This window comes from Grampus griseus (assembly GCF_964374135.1).
Source record: "Grampus griseus genome assembly, chromosome: 11".
NCBI lineage: Eukaryota > Metazoa > Chordata > Mammalia > Artiodactyla > Delphinidae > Grampus > Grampus griseus.
The window spans coordinates 9922905-9932807 of NC_139005.1; positions in this window are offsets into that span (position 1 = coordinate 9922905).

Below are 9903 nucleotides of genomic sequence, written 5' to 3' on the forward strand. Positions count from 1 at the left end.
GGGGCATGAGGTGCAGCAAAATATCAGGAAAAGAAGACACTGCTCCTAAAGATCACTGATTCAAGAAGTGTGGCAACGGAAGGAAAATAAGAATAGGATTGAAAATAATGGAGGAAGCATCGAGGAACATTTCTCAAGTTATTAGAAGCCTGAATACGCTCATAGGCAGAGGGGAAAAAGTCTGTGGAAAGGAGAAACTGAAGGTGGGGTCTGCTGTGCTCATTGAGTGACGAAATGAGCATTGTGACGAAACAGGTGTTGTGGTTAACTTGTATAAAAGAGGATGCTCTTTTCTTTCTTTTAAAAAATTTTTAATTTAATTTTTATTTTATATTGGAGTGTAGTTGATTTACAATGTTGTGTTAGTTTCAGGTATACAGCAAAGTGATTCAGTTATACATGTATCTATCCCTTTTCAGATTCTTTTTCCATATAGGTTATTACAGAGTACTGAGTAGAGTTCCCTGTGCTATACAGTAGGTCCTTGTTGGTTGTTTTATATATAGTAGTGTGTGTATGTTAATCCCAAACTCCTAATTTATCCCTCCCCCCACCTTTCCCCTTTGGTAAAAAAAGGCTGCTCTGAACCCCCATCATCGTCATGGGTAAATCTATACCATTGCTTCCAAGTTAAAAAAAAAAAAAAAAAGGGATGCTCCTTTTCTTGAAGGAACAAAGTCTTTGGAGATGACAAAGGGCGGTGAGACATTCATGTTAGTTAGGTAGGAGACTTTTCTGTCAAGACTGCTGAAGATAGTGGAGTGGGAGGGAGAAACTCACTGCTTGAAGGACATGAAGTAAGAGGGAAGAGGCGTCCACATCCCTGATATTCTCCACTTGCACAAGCTCAGGCTGGGAAAAAAAATGAGCTGTTGCCTTAGAGCAAGCTGCCTGTCTGCCAGGCCAGCAGTGACACAGCCTCTTTAAAATACTCCAGAAGCCGTGAGAACCAAACACACACACACACACACACACACACACACACACACACACACACACACAGCAGCTTCAGGGGCAGACAGGAGAGCAGCCCCAGTGCATTCTGGGTTCCAGCCACCCTGTGTCCCTGCCACGTCCCCTCTGAGGATGGTGGGAAGCGGCTCTTTCCTGGGTACACAGGTGGGAGAGACCACATTCCCAATCCCCAGGCCAGCCTCTGGCCCAGCCCAGCTGGGCTGTGAACTCTACTCGCGTGATCAGGCTGGGGACAGCTTGGAGGTAGTGATGAAAATCCCTTACACTCCCTCTCATAACCATTTCAAAAGGGCTTTCCCAAAATATGATGTCATTGCATTCTCACGGCACCATGGCCTTGCTGTTGCCAGTTTAAAATGCCAATCATTAAATGTCTTGAGTGAGGCCATGCAGCTGATACTAGTATCTAGGCCTTTTGATTTGAAAACCCCGGCTCTTTCAACCACCCTCATTGTCTACACCCAGCTGATCCACTTGAGTGCTGAGGAGGTGGGTTCTGGGAATTGGGAGGCAAGAATGAAAAAAAAAAAAGGTGAATGACACAAAACCTGCCACCCAGCCTGAGCTTTGCTGAGGACGGCCCCTCCCTCTGTGGCCAGGAAGTCATTCCCATTTCTGCTGGAAGGAAACGATGGTGCCTATATATTTAAAATCTCCTGGAAATGAAAGACTCAGTGATTTCTTAGAAGCAGTAGGGCAGGCAACGTAGGTGTGTGTGTCTGGTGATGGTGGTGGTGTTTGGGACACGGACAGGTGAAGGGTACGGTGTTACTTGAAACACAAGCGGGAAATGGCCTCTTTCCTCCTCCTTCACCTTGGATGTGGGCTGGTCCACTCCCAGGTGAAGGGCACCGGCCAGATGTGTGACCTGGGCGAGTTCCTCCATCTCTCCTGGGTTGGGCTTCTTTTCCTGGAAAACGAGATTGGGCTAGATGATTCCTAAGGTCTGACTAAACCTAACTTGTCTCCGAGTCCATCATTCGTAGCAAAACAGAAATCACAGAGCAGGAGAAAATGTTCTTCAGGTGGACTTCCTGTTCAAGGTCTTTTCTGATTTCCCACAGGGGCAGTGAAGTCATGAACGAGTCCGTGAAACAACATCATTTTCTTGGAGGTGGTTTGTGCCCTTTGCAAAATGAACAAACTAACCCATCAGTTAACCAACTAACCCATCAGTTAACCAACTAACTACACGACTAAATCAACTCACTGACCAACACACACCCGAACAGGTAGGAATGGAAACGTCCTCTTCTGTGAAAAACAGTGAATGACGCTGCAACGGGGAGTGATGCTGAGCTCTCCCCAGCAACCCCGGGCCTGCGGGGTCCAGCAGACCCCAAATGTGAACGACAGTAAAGTACGTGACTGACTAGACTGGTCTTGCAGCCAGGCCGGTGTGCCTTGGGATGAAATATTTCCAAGGATGGTTTTTCTCTAAAGCTCCGATGGCTGGATGGCAGCCCCGGGGTGTTTCGTGACATGAACCTGTAAGCGTCTGGTACTCCCTGGCTCGCAGGGCACTGGCTACTTTGGTTTCATGTGGCCCTGCCAACGGTGGAGAGGCGCCGTGTGCACTTTCAGTCACGTGACCCGGTGACTCAGGCCCTTTCTAGTTCATGCTTGTTGGAGTTTGGGAACCAGGGAGGAAGGGTGAGAAGCTCCCGCACCAGCTCTCTGGGAGGGTCTGGGCTTGAGTAATAGTTTATCGTGTGGCTCACCCTGAACCCTTTTTATGCCAGTGTAATAAAGTTATCTTATAGTTTCAGGATTGCCATTTTCAGATGAGGTTTCCAGAGCTCATGTATCCTAGCTCCTGTCTCCAAACGGAGTAAGCCAGAATCATCCGAGGGGAAAAAAAAAGTCTACATTTCACCACTTCCTTTAATGAAATGGTTTGGTGTTTAACCACCTCGTCACCAGAAATATCTCTGTGCTCTTGACCTAAATTCACCCTGCCACGTTTCAGCGCGATTCCAGTTACTCAGGGAGACAGACTGGAAAATTCATTTCATAGCAGTAGGAGTGTCTAAGTAACCTTAAGGGAAGGTGCTTATTCCAACTTTATTTTCTCTTCCCTGCCGATCTAGAGCCCCCTTTCAAACTAGATTTCAAAGGTTGAACCCCCTTTCCGAATCTTTCACTGCTGAACCCCTGTCATCCAGAGAGACCAGAACACACAAGCTTGGGGTTCATTTTTCATGCACTTGTTCTTGTTGACAAGCTCTTTTGCAAATGTTCTGAGTCTATTTCAGGTCACAGCGCTCTGTATTTGCAAGTAGGATGGATTCTCTTTAATGCAACTCTGGTGCTGTGAAAAATGCCTGGGCTTGGAGTCAGAAGTCCTGGACTTGTCACTCACCAGCTGTTATTTGAGACACATTCCTCAGCCTCAGAGAGGTTCCGTTTACTCGTCTGGAAAACAGAGAAAATGGGGCTTCAACTGCTGGGGTCATTGTGAAGATAAATGAAGGAAAATGTATGCAAGTGCTGAGGATAATGGCCCACATTTAACGGGTGACCCGCAGGCACTAATTCACATTTTTTTAAGGGCAGTGCCTATAACTTCTACTTCTATAGTTTTCCTTGTTAAGGGCTCAGGGTGCTGCTTTGCCCACTGGAGAAGCTTCATGAGGACTGCTGACTGGCCAGCTTAGTTGGTAGCTGAGGACACACAATCGGAAAAGGATTTAGGGTCATTTTGTGGTCTGACGTCTGGTGAAGTCCCAGATTGAGGGTGCCCACACCAGGTGGGTTGCAGGAGATGGAACGGTGGGGCAGTATGTGTCTGCCGGGAAACCAGGTGAGGCAAGAGCCATAGAATAGGAATCTAGGGGAAACATAACTGAGGATTTGCTCTGAAAGAGAAGTCTGATGCAGGCATATGGGCAAGAAACGGTCCCATAAGCAACTCTGTCTCTTGTAACTTCTCCAGCTCTTAGAGTTCACCTTTGTGCTGCCTTTCAAGTCCGTTCTGATCCTTATCTGTGAGAGGTGGGGCTTCTGTAACCAGGTGCTCAAGTTGATTGCCTAGGAAGTTGCAGAAGTAATTTCTGCGAAAACAACTCATTTTCCCCAGAAAACACAGGATCTGTCCTCCATCTAGTTCCTTAGGGCTTCTTCCGCACCAAGGTCCGAGACCCCATGATATGGCTGCAGCGAGGCTCTGGTGAGTGCGGGGGACAAATGGGGACACTGCTCTGATGTGACTCCAGGTGAAGTGGGCAGGGTTCCTCAGGGGTTGAGCAACCCATTCCACAAATGTTCTAAGGAAGGAAATGAGATTTGGGTGGGAAACCCAAAGCCTGGAGATTACTGAGGCCTGGGGAGGGGTTTGTTTGTAGAGGGTAAGGCCAGCTGAATGGATGGGGGGAGGGAGACTGTTGGAAAGTCAAGGCAAGGGTAGGTCACGTCCATTGCACAGCTCACCTATTTGGTCAAAGCAAATGAAGAAGTCAGGTGGCAGCTACTCATTTATTTTTCTACCGCAAGTCCCTTGACCCATGATAGGACCCTCAGATGCAGAGTTGAACACATTCCTCAGTTCATTAACAGGCTGTGCAAGGTCACAGTCTGGTTTTACCTTGGTTGCCTTTCCCTTTTATCCCTGATTATCATTCCTATTTCTCTTCTGCCCCCTCCCTCATTTCCCACTCCCCCCAGCTGCCAATCCCTGACTCACATAGGACAGTCTCTAAGGATAGGACAAGTACCCTTGGACCTGTGTTCCTACAACTTCTGCAAGAGCCTCCCCGGGCACATACCCAGCATGGGGGAATTGCTGGGCATGAGGTATATGAATACTTCATCTTCACCAAAGAATACTTGGTTGCTTTCCAGAATGGTTGTGCCTGTTTAATGCTGCTCCCGAAATGCACAGACAAGTCTATTTCCCCAAGTCTTCTCCATCACTTGGTATTACCCAGCTTTCTAATCTTTGTATATCGTGTAAGTGTATGAAATAGTATATTGATGTTTAAAAGTTTGTGTTTTGCTGATTTCTAGGCCTTCCTAGAAATGCATATCTCATCTCATCCTTGGCATCCATCCTCTAAACTGTGTATTGCAAGTTTTGCTCATTTTTCTTTTGGGTTTCTTATCTTTTTCGTGTTGATTTGCAAGAGTTTCTTGTATGTGTTAGGTATATAATTATCTACATATGTAGGTACTATAATTTGTGCTGTTCTTATCCAGTTTTGGAATCAAGGTTATATATATTATGAGCCTCATAAAGTGATTGACGTTTTAACTTCTGTAACGGTTATATATCTATGCAAGGTTTAAATTTATTCTTTGCCAACTTGTCTCTTTATTTTATTTTTTAAGGGCTATTTGTTTATTTTTAAATTTTTAATTAGTTTTTAGTTAAGTCATGTAAAATGCCATTGTATGAAATTGTATTTTTTCACATTCTTCTTTTAAAAAATTTTTTTTATTGAAATATAGTTGATTTACAATGTTGTGCTAGTTTCAGGTATATAGCAAAGTGATTCAGTTATACATATACATGTATATCTATTCTTTTTTAGATTCTTTTACATTATAGGTTATTACAAGACACTGAGTATAGTTCCCTATGGTATACAGTAGGTCCTTGTTGTTTATCTATTTTATATATAGTAGAGAGTCTATTTTAATCCCAAAGTCCTAATTTATCCCTCCCCCCCTTTTCCCCTTTGGTAGCCATAAGTTTGTTTTCTATGTCTGTGAGTCCCTTTCTGTTTTGTAAATAAGTTCATTTGTATCATTTCTTGTTTTTTTTTTAGATTCCACATACAATTTAGCACTTTTTAAATTCACTATAATATATCTAGGTATGGATCCCCTGCTTATCTATGTTTTATAAAAACACTCCGTAAGTTTTCTTCAATTCTATTTCTCTGCTCCATATCTTAACTTTCATTTTTTTTGCTTCTTTTTTTTAGAAAAAAATAAAAATTTATATGGTATTTATTTGTTTATTCTTAATTAACGTAAGTCTCATAGTGTCCTCTTATATTAATTCTCTTCTTAGTGGAGTACTTCTTCCAAGAGAATATTAAGAGAAGTTTTATGTATGCCTGATATATCATTAATTTAGTCCCAAATTTTAAACAGTTTAATTGGTGTTAAAATTCTAGGTTGAAGGTTCTTGTCTTTCAATGCTGAAAAAGTTATTTTCTTGGCCAACATTTATTATAGATATTAAAAATTCCCATTTCTTTTCAGGGGATCTATACCTTCTCTCTGGAAACTTTTAGAATTGTCATTTTTGTTTTTGGTTTCCTGGACCATATTTATTTTCTTTACTTTCTGAGCCCCATGACATGACAGCAAAGGAATAAAAACTGGTATAAACTTCCAATAATGTAGAGAACATGGAGAGAGTCTTCAGAAGATAGGCAATTATGTGATGTGTGGATTATAAGAAGTAGGACGGTCACCACATGGAACCTGGGTCCACTCATCCGATGTGCAGCAAAGCCAATCCGCTGACACAGGGCTATGGCGAAGGAAAGTATAGCATTTATTACAGGGCACCAAGCAAGGAGATCGCTCCTCCTCAAGGGATATATTGATACATAACAATCTGATACAAATCTTTGAGTTCTTCTATAGGAACTAAGGTCCTCACCCAGGTAACTTCAGGCTGAGCACAAGATTCCTGGAGCACTGCCTTGTTACCTCACCACAAACCAATCAGAAGAAAGTCGTGCACCGCACAGCCCTCACCCCAAATTTTGCTTTTAAAAACTCTCCTCTGAAAACCAGCAGGGAGTTTGGGTCTTTTGAGCATGACCTGCCTGTTCTCCCTGCTTGGCCTTTGGAATAAACCTTTCTCTGCTCCAAACTGTGATGTTTCCATTTGTTTGGCCTTACTGTGAGTAGGGCACATGAACTTGGGTTCAACACAGTTTCGTTCTTGTCTAAAGAAAACAAACAACCTGTTTTTAGTGTGGGCAATAATGCCACATCTGGGATCCATTTCTATTCACCCTGAAACGGAGCCCAGTAGTCAACAGTGGCACACTGAGTTCACGGTCAGCTTTAATAATTCCCACCAGTGACTACTTACTTGAGGGAATTGTGATACATGAAAAGAAACGTCATGGAATAGAGAAATAATCTCACAGGAATACAAGAGATAATTCAGGGTAAATAAGGAGCTTGAGAGAAACTAATTTGTATCCACAGAGACATTTATGAAGACACCATGTCAATTAAACAAGAAGAAGAGGCTATGAAAAGGCTAATTAAAAAGCTGGAAGATAAAATAGAGAAAATTAAAAGACGAAGAGTATAAAATGATCAACAACAACAATAAAAACATTTAGAATAACCCAGGGGCTCAACATCCAGCTGATAGGAGATGTAAAAAAAAAAAAAAAGTGGGGCTTCCCTGGTGGCGCAGTGGTTGAGAGTCCGCCTGCCGATGCAGGGGACACGGGTTTGTGCCCCGGTGCGGGAAGATCCCGCATGCTGCAGAGCGGCTGGGTCCGTGAGCCATGGCCGCTGAGCCTGCGCGTCCGGAGCCTGTGCTCCACAATGGGAGAGGCCACAACAGTGAGAGGCTCGCGTATCGCAAAAAAAAAAAAAAAAAAAAGTGAGAAGCAATTACAGAAAAATATTACAAGAGAATTTCCCATAGTGTAAGGATACAAAAGTTAAGAAAGAAGTGTTCACCTACTCTCCACCATAATGAATAAAAGACAGCAAATGCAACATTTAAAAATTCAGAACACTAATATTAAAAGAGAGATCTTAAATCGTTCCAGAGAGAGAGAGAGGAATGAAGAAAAAATAATGATAACCCACAAATAAATGGGCACCAAAGGCTTGAAAAAGCAACTCTAGATGACAGACTGTAATGAAATACTTCAAATTATGAAGGAAAACTACTTTTCAATGGACTTCTATGTCCAGCAAAAAATTGTGAATTTTGAAGGCAGAAGAAGAGACATTTTCAGACAGTGAAGTGTTGAAAAAGCTTAATTCCACCCATCTTTTGAAGGAAGTCCTTTGAGGACACACTCCCACAAAAAAATGAGGGACTAAAGCAAGCCAGGAGGAGACATAGGATTCTGGAAGCAGTACGTGCAACCCTGGACAGGAGTGATGAGAAATGCATAATGACAGTTTTGCTGCAGGTCTAAGGAGAGATCAGTACAGATTTTATAGCTGAAGGAAACATGAATGTGTATCTTCTGCCATTTATAAAGACATCATAAGCACAGAAAGTTAAGGCAGCTGAAGTTAGCGATCTGGACCCAGTTAGACTAACTTCAGAGCCTGAACTCTTAATTTTTATCTTACATTGTTTCTTCTTGTAACTTAAAGTGATTTATGGTTTCCACCAGGAAAATAAAAATTTTAGTATGTTTCATGTGTGCTAAACATGCATTTATTGGAGCCAGAATGCAAAAAAAAAAAAAAAAAGCTATGCAAAATTGCTAAATTAAGAAATAATTTTCTAGGGCTTCCCCGGTGGCACAGTGGTTGAGAATCTGCCTGCCAATGCAGGGGACACGGGTTCGAGCCCTGGTCTGGGAAGATCCCACATGCCGCGGAGCAACTAGGCCCATGAGCCACAACTACTGAGCCTGCCTGTCTGGAGCCTGTGCTCCGCAGCAAGAGAGGCGGCGATAGTGAGAGGCCCGTGCACCGCTATGAAGAGTGGCCCCCGCTCGCCGCAACTAGAGAAAGCCCTCGCACAGAAACAAAGACCCACACAGCCAAAAATAAATAAATAAATAAATATTTTTTAAAAAAGAAAAAAAAGAAAGAACTTTCTAGAAATCCAGAAAGAGCTCCTAGAGAAATGAATGTACCATGAGGAGATACAATTTTAAAAAGAGTGAAAGGGGTTTAAATTGAGGGAGAGGTCATGGGCAGGGGGAAGAGGGGGGCAAGAGATTTTTCTTTACATTTTAAGTCTTCTGCACCTGCAGAAATTAAATTGTGTGCCTGTATTCCTTTGCAAATTTAAAATTTTATTTCTGTGTATTTTAAAAAGGGTAAATAGGGCCTCTTTGGACGATAAGCCAAATGAGGAATTACGGCAACATGCAAAGGCATGGAAGAGCAAAACGTTCATGGCTTTGGGGAGCATGGTATATGGTTTAAGTGACTGGACTGGAGGGTCATTGGGGGCTGGTAGGAGAAGACGGAGATGACTCTGGAAAAGTAGACCAGGGTAAGGCAGTGGAAAGCATCGAATGCCCATGCTAAGTAGATTGGAATTTCCTTTGTTGGCAACGGAATGTTGAAAAGTTTTAAGCAGCATGATTCCATCTGTGTTCTAGGGGGCTCATCCTTATTGCAGTGTGAAGCGGGCTCTGAGTGTGGGAAGGCAGGAAGCCGGAGGACCAGAGCAGGGATGGTTATAGCCATCCACGACTTAACGGGTCTGAAGTAAGGCTTTCAACCTGGGAGGAAACTGAAGCTCCGTACCTGTGACTGGAATCAAAAGTCCTCCTGCCACTCTAGCTGCCGCCCTGGCCTGCAGTCTGCCACCCAGCACCCTCTCTCTGGCTCGGTAGCCCCTGCCCAGCGATGCGCTGATGGGCGGCGCGTTGGGGGGCAGTGGGTGGGCCTCGTGGAATTGCAGCCCCTCCTCGCCTGGGAGCTGCTACAAGCCTACGCCTGGACGGCATCTCAGTGCAGATTTTTAGACCTTCCTATAAACTATTTTATGGCCCCTTTTAAAGCCGTGGTTTAGTTTTTAGCATGGGACTTCTACCAGCTTCTCCCCACACCCCCCATACCCTTTAATGGTTTCCTTGGTTTTTATAAGCAGTTTTTCAGTTTTTTCCTCCTGCCTTGCTAACTCATCTAAGAAGTAGGATTTTTTCCCCCTTTTTCTTTTATTATTAATATCTTTAAAATAATAAAATGGAAAGAATGAGTGTTTGTAAACTTCTGGTCTCCCGCTTTCTAGGTTCACACCCA